The sequence below is a fragment of the Nanorana parkeri genome, unplaced genomic scaffold (genome assembly GCF_000935625.1).
Source record: "Nanorana parkeri isolate BGI_ZX_2015 unplaced genomic scaffold, ASM93562v1 scaffold1738, whole genome shotgun sequence".
NCBI classification, from domain to species: Eukaryota; Metazoa; Chordata; class Amphibia; order Anura; family Dicroglossidae; genus Nanorana; species Nanorana parkeri.
The window spans coordinates 7,512-21,378 of NW_017308006.1; positions in this window are offsets into that span (position 1 = coordinate 7,512).

Sequence of the window (13,867 nt, forward strand, 5' to 3'; positions counted from 1 at the left end):
TACTAATAACTATTTACAAAACCTTCAGTTCCTCAAATAGTTCCCTGTAATTCAGAGAAATGTCTAACTTAACCTAAAGCCTATCTAAAACCAAACCAATGTGAATGGACTGGGGAAAGGCCCCCCCAATGTACTGTACATAAGGTGCTTGTATGTTAAAGTGACACTGAAGTCCGGAGTTAAATCTTATAAATACATTCAAGTCCCTTCACTATGAACAACAATGTATCTTATTTGTGTATCACTCGGCTGTCGATCCTCCAATCATCTCTGAATTGGTGCTGACACTGTCCTTCCTAATTAGTTTTTTTATATTTTTGTCCAAGCACTTTGTCAGGCCCTGGCCAATCGGGGGTGAATCTCAGCTGCGGAAGCTTGTAACCGGTGAAATTTTTTTTGAATCTGGGGGTACGGTAATCAGTGTCGAACTCCTGGCGTCACTCTCAATCTTTGATGAGGAGAGTAAGGAGTTCTACCATCATGTACTGCAGAAAGTAAGATAAGTTTAACAAGGATAACCACTGAGGTATTACTTCATACCAGTGGGGATCAGTATGTGAGAACTCAGGTAATAACAGTAACAGCAACACTGCCCCTTTAAGGATTGAGGTTGAGGTTCCTAGACAAGTAATCCTTATCTATCTCTAACATATAAGAGTCCAGGTATAGAGTATGGGCTTGTTTTTCCCCTAGAGTACCCACAAGTAGTTCACAGGTTTGCACAGTTCACATGCATATGAAGGCTGCATCAATAGAAGGTTTATGCATTGAATATCATGGTAAACGTCTAGGTATACTTGCAGGTTGCAACCAGTAGCAGAGTCAATGTAATAGTGGTACAGGTTACTTGCGGTTTAGGACAACAGCAGCTCCAATGCAAGGATGATGGCTGAACAGGCAGATTGGAGATGGCATCAGCCTCTAGCAATGGTGTTCCTCTCTCTCTCTCTCTCTCTCTATGCTTCAGCAGGGGGTTAAGGTCAGGTTAGGGTCAGCTACAGCTCGCGGTATACTGAGATGCCGCAGCCAGAGCGGATCCCGACATCGATGTCGAGATCCGCCCAGCTGCGTGAGTGACAGCTGGCTCTGTCTATCTAGAGGCAGAGCCAGCTGTACCCGCCCCCTCCCCGTCCCGTCCGCCAGTCAGCGCTGGCGGATCGGAGCAGGGAGGGAGGAATCCAGCCCCTCCCCTGTCACGGCAGAGAGCCGTGACAGGATCGTGAGGTGAGCGAACGCCGGTATGTGTTCGCTCACCTCCCGATCTACTGAGCCGACCTGTGACAGTCTCATTGTCACAGGTCGGCTAGAACGATGAGGTGAGTGAGAAGCACTCACCTCATAGTTCTACTTTAAGGAGGAAGTTAGGGGAGGAGCCCAGAACGTAATCCGACCGATGCGTTCCACCCTGGAAAGCAATGGCGTGAACAGGACTTCCGCCTAGCGGCTTCGCACCACAGTGGAACGCACACGCGCCACGATCAATACACACTTACAGTCATCATGTTTCTAAACAGATCCAACTCTCTGAGCTCGGCTTCCCTGAATGTCCTTTCCAGTACAAGATCACAAGGGACAGAGCAAAATGTAGCAGCTATCCATTTAATAGCTTAGAGAAGGGAGGAGGGGAGCTGGTTGCAGGGAAGTGGCTTTTATTGCTGTGCGTGTGTATTTCTGGAGACACACACAGCTTACTAGCACACACAAGGGTGGCTCCCTACAAGGAAAACTACCCAACTTAAAACATTACATTACACATATATGGTGCACTGTTGTCACCATCAGGAAACCATGCCATGCAGCCATTGCTGGAGTATATATAGACAGGAAGTGGATGGAAAGAGGGTGCTCAGGCATGCACAGTAGTACGTTGTAGCGCAGGTGCAATGGTTGATGCTGGATCTTTGCGTTGGGGTGGCATTCAGAGTTATGCACTGCAATTTCAATATACAGTCCGTTAAAGTGTGTTGCAGAGTGTCAAAATGCAGATTTTAATGTGTATTACTAAAAATGCAAAAATCCACCTACATCAAACATTACATCTATACTTTATTAAAGACTTTCTGCTGCCAAAGCGCAATGCATACAAAGCAGTAACCCGACAGCAACCTATCAGAAACCATCACACATGGACCTAACAAAAAAACCTTATATGATTGCTCGCTGGCAGCCAATGCAGTTTAATTACTATCGTTGTATTTCTGAATTGAGAAAGCTGGTCGGATGACCAGTGAAAAGTCTTCAAGAAAAATACAGCAAGTCCAGTTTGTTTTGCTTTGTTAAATAAGCCTGAAAGTATTTCCTTAAGAGTGGAATTATGGGGTCTCTGCAATTATTTAAATGTTGCACGCCGCAGTGTTGAAAAAGAAACCCGTTTTCACTGGGGTACAGAATACAGAGCTCGTGGTTTGTGGGTCTGGCTTCCCGTCACTTAAAGTTTGTATATCGGGCCCGGTGCTCTGATTGGAGGAAAACATCCCCCCCTCCGTTACCCCCTGCTCTCCGCAGAAGTATGCTCACTTTCTCTCTGCGCTAAAAATAGGAAGCCACAAACAACAGCCGGGCTCGTGTCTGTGCAGAGTGCAGCGATGGGGAGGAGTGTGTTGCAGTAGATGAATGACTCTTCTTGGTGGGCCTTGTGTGGAACGAGGGGTGACCAGTGACCAGTTTTGGGTTTTTAGGTTGGAAGATTTCTTGTGGCTGATCCTCTGTCAGTGTAAATTATTAGGAATGATCCAAAGCAAAGCACCACAACTGTGACTAGGACACAAAGGACCAGACCACAACTGTGACTAGGACACAAAGGACCAGACCACAACTGTGACTAGGACACAAAGGACCAGACCACAACTGTGACTAGGACACAAAGGACCAGACCACAACTGTGACTAGGACACAAAGGACCAGACCACAACTGTGACTAGGACACAAAGGACCAGACCACAACTGTGACTAGGACACAAAGGACCAGACCACAACTGTGACTAGGACACAAAGGACCAGACCACAACTGTGACTAGGACACAAAGGACCAGACCACAACTGTGACTAGGACACAAAGGACCAGACCACAACTGTGACTAGGACACAAAGGACCAGACCACAACTGTGACTAGGACACAAAGGACCAGACCACAACTGTGACTAGGACACAAAGGACCAGACCACAACTGTGACTAGGACACAAAGGACCAGACCACAACTGTGACTAGGACACAAAGGACCAGACCACAACTGTGACTAGGACACAAAGGACCAGACCACAACTGTGACTAGGACACAAAGGACCAGACCACAACTGTGACTAGGACACAAAGGACCAGACCACAACTGTGACTAGGACACAAAGGACCAGACCACAACTGTGACTAGGACACAAAGGACCAGACCACAACTGTGACTAGGACACAAAGGACCAGACCACAACTGTGACTAGGACACAAAGGACCAGACCACAACTGTGACTAGGACACAAAGGACCAGACCACAACTGTGACTAGGACACAAAGGACCAGACCACAACTGTGACTAGGACACAAAGGACCAGACCACAACTGTGACTAGGACACAAAGGACCAGACCACAACTGTGACTAGGACACAAAGGACCAGACCACAACTGTGACTAGGACACAAAGGACCAGACCACAACTGTGACTAGGACACAAAGGACCAGACCACAACTGTGACTAGGACACAAAGGACCAGACCACAACTGTGACTAGGACACAAAGGACCAGACCACAACTGTGACTAGGACACAAAGGACCAGACCACAACTGTGACTAGGACACAAAGGACCAGACCACAACTGTGACTAGGACACAAAGGACCAGACCACAACTGTGACTAGGACACAAAGGACCAGACCACAACTGTGACTAGGACACAAAGGACCAGACCACAACTGTGACTAGGACACAAAGGACCAGACCACAACTGTGACTAGGACACAAAGGACCAGACCACAACTGTGACTAGGACACAAAGGACCAGACCACAACTGTGACTAGGACACAAAGGACCAGACCACAACTGTGACTAGGACACAAAGGACCAGACCACAACTGTGACTAGGACACAAAGGACCAGACCACAACTGTGACTAGGACACAAAGGACCAGACCACAACTGTGACTAGGACACAAAGGACCAGACCACAACTGTGACTAGGACACAAAGGACCAGACCACAACTGTGACTAGGACACAAAGGACCAGACCACAACTGTGACTAGGACACAAAGGACCAGACCACAACTGTGACTAGGACACAAAGGACCAGACCACAACTGTGACTAGGACACAAAGGACCAGACCACAACTGTGACTAGGACACCAAGGACCAGACCACAACTGTGAGTAGGACACAAAGGACCAGGGCACAACTGTGACTAGGACACAAAGGACCAGGGCACAACTGTGACTAGGACACAAAGGACCAGACCACAACTGTGACTAGGACACACATAACCAATGCACAATTGTGATTAGGACACAAAGGACCAGATCACAATTGTGACTAGGACACAAAGGACCAGACCACAACTGTGACTAGGACACACATAACCAATGCACAATTGTGATTAGGACACAAAGGACCAGACCACAAGTGTGACTGTCCCACTGATGGGAACCGACACTGTGCAGGAGACGTCCTGATGACGTGTAGTCAGCAAGCCGGGGGTCCACCGAGCAGACAGCGTGTGAGCAGGAACAAGAGACTGGAGCGTAGTCAGGAAAGCCAGAGGTCGGAGCCAGCCGGGCAGCAGAGTACAGAATCAGGAGGCAGAAGGCAAAGTCCAGGAAACAGGCCAAGGTCAGGGGCAGGCAGCAATCAAATAGCAAAGTCCAAACAAACCGAGTCAGGCAGGTCACAGGAATCCAACAGGTACAAGCACACAGGAACACTAGCTAAAAAGACCATCAGCAATGGAGCAGGGGCAGGCTTGTTTTTATATGGTGAGCTTAAACAAGTAGCAGCATCACTTCCTGTGCGAAGGCCGTTGCACGTGTTTTCACCCACTTCTGGTTTGCGCGCGCCTGCTGCCACATGGAGTTTTGGTTTGCCGGCCGCCATTTTGCCCTTACAGGAAGTGTACAGAGGTGTAAATTCTTCATGGCTGCATGTGTAAATTGCAGAAGGATTAGTTAGTCACTGTCAGCTGGACTTGTTCTGTAATGCTGAAGACTTTTCATAGCTTATCCAATCTACCTTTTCAGTTCTAACGAGTGTGGGGAACATACCCCAGCATTTATCTGCAGTATGTCTAAGAACAAGATAGAAGGTGTGAAAGTTATGGAACCCCCCGTGTTCTGGCTATATAAACCCATAGTAGGTTTCAGGAGTTCTGCAGAGGTTCTAATCTTTTAATACACATGGCTGAAGGTGTGAAAAGTTGACTTCCTGACACCAAGGTTTGGATTATGTAACTAGAACAGATTGTTTCCCAACTTTCACACTTCCCATCCTGTTCTTGGACAATCAACATCTACACATTCCATGGTGATTGGATGAAGGTATCTGTGCTACCTATGAGGATATGAGTGTTGGGGTATCTTCCTGACACTGAAGAAGTGGCTTGGAGAAGTTGTGAAATGTCTACAGAAACATTGCAGAACAAGTCCAGATGAATGTGGCTAACTACTACTAGATGTGCCAAGACTTGGATGAATGAGAACCCTCACAGTCACATTTAATGTATTTTTATGCGTTGCATTGCATTTTAAATGTGCTGAAATATAGCACGGCTTGTATTTGTGAGTATTATCTGTGTCTTATGGCTGCTCCTGCCTTTTGTGTGTATCGGTATCCATGTGCATTAAAACACACTTAAAATGTCTTACATGTGGCACCATGTGTCTGTACGGAGGGTGGGATTCCACGGGTGAGATCTGTGCTATTGGATGCAAAGTGGGGAAAAGAAACATGAAAGGAACAGTGTGTATGGGTAAGGTCAGTGATCTGCTTTTGTCACAGGAGGCTGAGTACTCTCAGGACCACGCTAGCCATTGCAGACTCTGTGATCTAAGCCAAGACCCACCTTGACTGAACTGTGAGGATCCCGGAGCTGGACCTTCTGGGCTTTACATATTAACAGAAGAAGTTAGGATTCCTCCTCAGGCTCCGTTCAGCTTTTTCTCTTCATTGAAGTTTTTTTCAAATGAGAACTATGGGGTCAGTGCTTTTCCCCATAGTTCTCCTAAGTGTCAAGGGCGGGACACAAACTAGGGTCCTCCCGTGACCCAAAGCCGCCGCAGCCGAGACGGATCCCAACATTACTGTCGAGATCCACCCAGCTGCGTGATTGACAGCTGGCTCTGCCTATCTAGAGGCAGAGCCAGCTGTACCCGCCCCTGTCCATCCCGCCAGTCAGCGCTGGAGGATCAGAGCGGGGAGGGGTGGAATCCCTGCAGCGAGCCGTGAGTGACAGTCACGGCTCTCTGCAGGGATATGACCGAGAAGTGAGCGAGTGACAGTATGTGTTCGCTCACTTTCCGATCTATTAAGCCGACCTGTGACAGTTTCATTGTCACACGTCAGCTCGAAATATTAGGCTGAGTGATTTTCACTCACCTCATAGTTCTCCTTTAAAGGAAACCAGTATTGAGAGAAATAAGTCTATAAAGCGTAACTAAACCAAAAAACAGAAATGTAATATATTGCATCCTACGCGTCCTTATATGTGCCGGCTGCATTCATTTTCTGGCATTTTTCCTTTATTTGCCCTGGGTGATCCTGCCAGTAACACACTTCCTGTCCTAGGGTGACAATGCCCACACACTGTACTGGCAGCGCCTTGAGCAATAGTGAATGTGAGCCCAGGTTACATAGTTACATAGTATTTGAGGTTGAATAAAGACACAGGTCCATCAAGTTCAACCTTTGTGTGTAAGTGTGTGTGTAGTGCGTGTGTATAAGAGTCCCTTGAGATTTAGGGATTTAAGAGTACCTATACCTCTGTATGTTACGATCTCTGAGGAAGTTATCTAATTGATTTTTGAATGATTCAACACTCTCTGCTGATACCACTGCTTGTGGAAAAGAGTTCCAAAATGTAACCACTCTGACTGAAAAAGAGCCCCTATGCCCTCTGTAGTTAAATCTTTTCTCCACCAGTTTTAGGTGGTGGCCTCTAGTCCTTGTTAGGGAGTTTACAGTAAAAAGTTTATTGCTGATGTTGCCATCACCACCCAACATTTTGTACATCAAAATCATGTCCCCTTTCAATGAACAAGTTTAGATTTAGTAACCTTGTCTCGTAGCTTTGGTCCTCCAGCCCCTTAATTAGTTTGGTTGCCCTTCTCTGGACTCTCTCCAGCTCCAGGACATCCCTTCTGTGGACTGGTGACCAAAACTGAACCGCATACTCCAGATGAGGCCGAGCCAGCGATCTATACAGTGGCAAAATTATCGCTTTGTCTCTACAGTGCATTCCATTTTAATACAAGACAGAACTCTGCTCGCTTTGTTTGCCGCAGCCTGGCATTGCATGCTGTGATTCAATATGTGGTCTACTGTGACCCCCAGATCCTTTTCCATTTCTGACTTCCCTAGTGAAGTTTCCAATATTGTGTATTCCTTTTGCCTGTTTTTAACCCCAAAATGCATTACTTTACATCCAACATTAAACCTCATCTGCCACATAGTTGCCCACTCCCCTATGACCTATGACCCCCCAGGCCATTCTGTAATGTTATAGTGTCTAAGACCATGTCTATAACCCTCCCGATTTTAGTGTCATCATCAAACACAGAAACATGGCTAGCAGGGTGGCAGTTTCATGGGTGTGCAGGTTTCTTTAATATTATTTAATCATGTTTGCAGTCTCATTGGGCAGACAAATGCCAATGAGCTTATATACAAAGACAGACCCGGAGAGCCTGAGCGGAGGGGCTACATGACTAGGGGGAGGATTAGTCCCGGGAGAAAGAGTTAAAAATAAAATGGGAACAGCTGCTCTTACCTGATTGGACGTGGGAGTCAGGTGTCCGGGAGGAGCCGCATGGGAAGGATCTGCAAGGGCTGAGGAACGTCCTCTTTCTGGAAATCAATGAACGAAGCAGGTTGTCCCACCCTCCCTCCCTGAATTTTGTAGTATGGGGGTTGTGGGGTTATTTTGTCACGGCAGCTTGGCGGGTTAGGGGGTCTTTGGGGGGTCTACAAAAATCGGAGTGGATTACAAAATGGGGGCCATCAGCTGGTATGGGTGCTTCCCCCCTGTTGGTGTACGGAAGTGCAAGGGGCGGGGCCTGGCCCCTTAGGAACCTGGAAGTAGGAAGTGTCCTCGAGCTGGTTGTGGTGCGGCTGGGGACATGGGTGGAGTCTTAGGAGAGGCCTTTTTGGGCTGTTGGGCACCCAAAGACCCCTTCTCAGGTGTACAATTGTTTACAGTATTATTTGTTATATTATTTGGTTTATTATTTTTGGTTATTGTTAAAGTTGTTTGGTTTAATAAAAGGGCTGCTGTGGCCGTTAAAATCCATGTCGTGCAGTCCGAGTGTTTATTGGGGTATTAACGGAGGGACGAAAATTGACGAATCCATCAGTCATGTATTATACACACCAAAACACAAACAACCCCACCAACACCCACAAGTAACCACAAACAAGTAATAGTAGCTAACTAAAAGTAAACACAAGCACACACAACAAGGTAACAGGACAAGTAAACCCAGGGAGCAAAGTAACACAAGGGGAGCCACGGGGCAAAGGTCAGGGTACTAGGGGGCACTAGGATACAGGACTGGGACAGGATGCAGGACTAAGGATACAGGACTCAAGAGGACTCGACTCAGGAAATGGCGACAATACTGAGCCAAAGTCCATACTACAGGGAGGGATAAATAAATACCCTCCCAGGTAGCACCAGGTGGTGAATAATTGCTGACAGCTGGGAGACACCAGCAGGTGAGCACTGGACTTGTAGGTTCCAACACCACCCAGTGGTGGTCTGGTGCCCGATAGCTCCTGGCTGCCAGGAAACACCTGCAGGAGAGCGCAGGAAATGCAGGACCTGGTTCCGCCGCTTGTTTTGTACAAGTGATCCCGCCGATGTCGCTGAGATCACTTGCATGCAGCCTGCAGGTCTGCCATTCTCCATGGGGGGGGGTGGACGGTAGGGCGCAATGAGGCCTTGGGGCAGCAGAGAGAGTAAATCCTGGCCTGTTCAGGATACAGCTACAGGAAACAGCTGAAGACCAGTCAGCACTGGAGGCTAGAATTTCACAGCCTTAAATAGCCCGCTTAGGGTGAAAATCAGCAACACGGCGCATGCGCACGTCAGCGCGCACGCCGTGAGACGTACACGCTGACGTGTGTGCACCTGTGCAAAAAATAAAAGCTGTAAAATGCTATACTATTTCTAGTCAATAAACAAGATTGACTTGGCATTGCATTGGAGTGCGATTGACTTCCTGTTTGGACTTGCACCTGTGCAGAGGCGCCTGGCGGTGCACAATTTTGTGAGCCAAACTATGCCCACACGCATGCGCAGGTGCCCGTGCAGGATTCTGAGCACAAGGGCCAAGCCTGGCTTCCTGACAGGTAGTCGAATAGTGCACTTTTAGAGTGCTGGAAGAAAGAGAGACAATGGAATGTAGTTTGTAATGAGGAGGAGTTGTGTGCTATGAAGAACACATTATAGATGCATGTTGCGGTGAGCATACGCATATGTAGGATTTCACTGCCTGTGCAGATGTGTGACCACGGACAAAGGCACCTCATTGCTACCAGCGATGGGATGTTCATATATGTAAGAAGCAGTAAGAGAGCCACACCAACAGTCAAAGAGTCCAAAATGTTTATTAGATACTCGTGGGATAGCAAAGCTAACACATTTCAGGGGTTCAGACACTCCCCCTTCATCAAGGCTTATGTATTATGTAAGCTGAGCCCTACGGCCGGTCTTTGTGGGACCTTGCAAGACTAAGAGAGACCTGTAAGTGTTGCAAACTACCAGACACCCTGTAGTCTTGCAAAGTCCCACTAATAATTACAGAAGAACTCCAGGGAAATGTTTTCTCACTTCTTGCAGTGGGGTTCCCCCCGCGTTGCAAGCGATGACCGCTCATTTTGTCCAAGGTGCCGTATAAAAAAATAGAATCTGTAACGTTATCAGAAGAAGTTAGAATTCCTCCTGCGGCTCCGTTCAGATATTACTTTTCGGTGAAGTTCCTCTTTAAAGGAAACGGGTATTGAGAGAAAGAAGTCCCTCTTTCAGGTTTGACCATTGTACAGTAAAATCTCTCATTTTGTGAATATCGGTTTCGTTTTTTATCATCTTTTCATCATTTGTTTGCCTCGTTTGCTTATTCAGCTGCTATTTATTGAAAAGCAATTGTTAAAGCGTAACTAAACCAAAAACCAGAAATGTAATATATTGCATCCTACGCGTCCTTATATGTGGCGGCTGCATTAGCTTTCTTTTCCAGGCTTGTTTTCCTTTATTTTCCCCTGGTGATCACGCCAGTAACACATTTCCTGCCCTAGGGTGACAACACTCACTCAATGTACTGATGGCACCTGATGGCTATAGCAAGCTATGTACTGAGACCGAATCGCGACAATACTGTTGAGATCCACCCAGCTGGCTGATTGACAGCGGGCTCTGCCTAGCTAGAGGCAGAGCCCGCTGTGTCCACCCCCTCCCCAGTCTGTTCCTCTACTCAGCGCCAGAGGATCGGTGCCAGGGAGGGGGGGAATCCCTGCGGGGAGCAGTGACTGACATTCACCACTCTCTGCAGGGAGACGATCGGGAAGTGAGTAAGCGCCGGTATGTGTTCACTCACTTCCCGATCAATAGAGCCGACCTGTGACAGTTTCAATGTGACACGTCGGCTCGAACTATGAGGATGAGTGGATGAGTGTGCATCCGAGCACGGACCTAGGGTTGCCACCTGTCCAGGATTCACCCGGACAGTCCAGTTTTGAGCCCTGTGTCTGGGTCTCAGGCCAGCTGACACCCAGGTGTTAGGAAGACGAAAGAGGAGATGTGCGGGCCCGCGGCTCACAAAAAGGCCCCAGCAAGCGTGGAACCTTGACAGCCTTCCTGCGAGCCACGGGCACATGTAAACAGGCGCCAGCCCGCACATCTCCTTCTACGTCTTCCTGACACCACGCTGCCCGCCCCTGGTGAGACACCGCATAGCACTCCTGAAAGTCTGCATAGCCCACATAGCCACCTGAAAGCCCTTATAGCCCACCTGAGACTCCACACAGCCACTCAAAAGCCCACATAGCCCACCTGAGAGCCTGCACAGCCTCCTGACAACGCGTACAGCTCACCTAAAAGCCTCCACAGCTCATTTGAGAGCCCGCAGAGTCCACCTGAGAGCTAGCACAGACTGCTGGAGACCCTGGAGACATCAGGGAGCCACCCCAGAACAACACATATGTCGCTTGATAGTTATTTTGTATTGCTGTATAATGTATTGCTGGAACTTGTAGTTCTCTATAGCCGGTCTCCTTATACCCTCCCCTGGCTGCTCTCTTCTTCTCTATATTCTCCAAAAAAGAAAATTGCGGCGCCAGATTGTTCAGGTTTCACTTGAAGAAAAGGTGGCAACCCTACACGGACCCCTGCACGCATGTGCAGTTCGGGTGAGCGTACGGCCGCGCCCTACTATAGGGAAGAACAGGCTGCTGTGTACAATCACACGCAGCACCCGTTTCTCCCGTAAACGGCCCGATATGGCCGTGCATGATACTCGGATCTGTATGGCCCCCTCTACGCTGTGTGATTGAGGCCTAAGAATGAACAAAATAACATGTTGCTCCTTACAGTCCTTACATGTGGTGGCTGTAATATTTCCTATTTCCCCCCCCCCCTTATACATGTCTTTTAAATTAAAGCAGTTGATTCACCACCAGTGAATGTTTAGTGACAGTCACATTCACTGCTTTACAAATATGCCCCTATGGGTGATTGAAAAGTACATTTTTTGCAAGTCAGACATCCGAGAAAGAGAGAGAGACAGAGGCATGTGGTTCCAAATGAGGGAGAAACAGATTATAGATGCATGTTGCGGTGAGCATACATGTATGTAGGATATAATTACATGTGCAGGTTTGTGACCCCCAGACAGGGGCACCTCATTGCTATCAACGATGGGGATGTGCAAATATGTAAAAAGCAGTAAGAGAGCCACCCCAATGGTCAAAGAGTCCAAAATGTTTATTAGATCCACCAGGGGTAGCCAAACTCCGGCCCTCCAGCTGTGGTGGAACTACAAATCCCATGAGGCATTGCAAGATTCTCACAGCTACACCCAAGGACGAGGTCTGTATATCTCACTCAGGAAGGCAAAGAGGAACGTCACCCATTCATTGATCTATGAATCATTCAAAGCTGCTGCTGCGTTTGTATTTTGCCTTTTCTGGTTCCTCCTTTCCCCTCCTCAAAAACATTTTTCAACAAAACTTTTCCATTGTCAGTTACAAAGTCTTATTTTAGACCCAGTGATAGGGTTGCCACCTGTCCCAGAATTCACCTGGACAGTCCGGGTTTTGAGTGCTGTATGTGCTGTGTCTGGGTATCAGCTGGCCTGAAACATGGAAACAGCACATACAGCACTCAAAACCCGGACTGTCCAGGTGAAGTCTGGTACAGGTGGCAACCCTACCCAGTGATGTCATCCCCGGGTCTTTGCGCTTTTCTATCCGATGCAAGCAGATCATGGCTGGTGGGAGGGGCCGGCAGGGTGCTGTGCATAGTTTCCTGACAACATCACAACCCCCTGCCTCAGTACTATCTCAAGAGACCTCAGCCATTATGCTAATAATCTAACGCCTCGATGAGTGGAGTGGATGTCAGTCTGGAGGAGAAGGTGTTCTGTATTTGAATGCAAACTGCCCTGGTAACACCCATATGTGATGCTGAGCCTCCGTGATTAAAAGATTTGAAATCCAATGAATGAAAATGGTGGGCAATAATGGGCACAGCAGGTGTACAGACGAGGGACCCCAATGCAGGAATGGTGGGAGCCCTTTATAATGGGCACAGCAGGTGCACAGACCCGGGAACTCTTCATAATGGGCACAGCAGGTGTACAGACCCGGGAACTCAGCACACGGATGGTGGGAGCTCCTCATAATGGGCACAACAGGTGTACAGACCCAGGAACTCAGCACACGGATGGGAGCCCCTCATAATGGGCTCAGCAGGTGTACAGACGTAGGAACTCAGCACAGGGATGGTGGGAGCTCCTCATAATGGGCACAGCAGGTTCAGCTTAAAGGAGAACTATGGGGGTAAGTAAGACTCTATTGGTGAGATGTTTCCCGGGATGAGTTCCCGGGTCTGTACACCTGCTGTGCCCATTATGAGGAGCTCCCACCATCCCTGTGCTGAGTTCCTGGGTCTGTACACCTGGTATGTGTTCACTCACTTCCGGATCTATTGAGCCGACCTGCGACAGTTTCATTGTCACACGTCGGCTCAAACTATGAGGATGAGTGATTTTCACTCACCTCATAGTTCTCCTTTAAGTTTCCTTAGGTAATGGGTCTTGGAGATAAGGACTGGACCTCTCAATGCTACACCCTACCTAGGCAGCAGGTGTAGGAGGCAAGGACTAGACACTGCCATACACACATCCTCACTAAGCAGAGCCTAGGAGGCAAGGACCTTCCAAGAAGGCCTCATTATATTCATCCCCTTCCCCAGTTCACATCACTGTCATAAACCCCTCAGGTAGTGACTAAGACAGAATGAATATTCCTAACCCTATATCTTGGGCGGAATTTATCAAAACTGGAGCAGACAAATTCTGGAGCAGCTGTGCATGGCAACCAATCAGCTTCTCTCCTCAGTTTGCTCAGGTAAGATTTGAAAACGAAAGAGAGAAGCTGATTGGTTGCCATGCACAGCT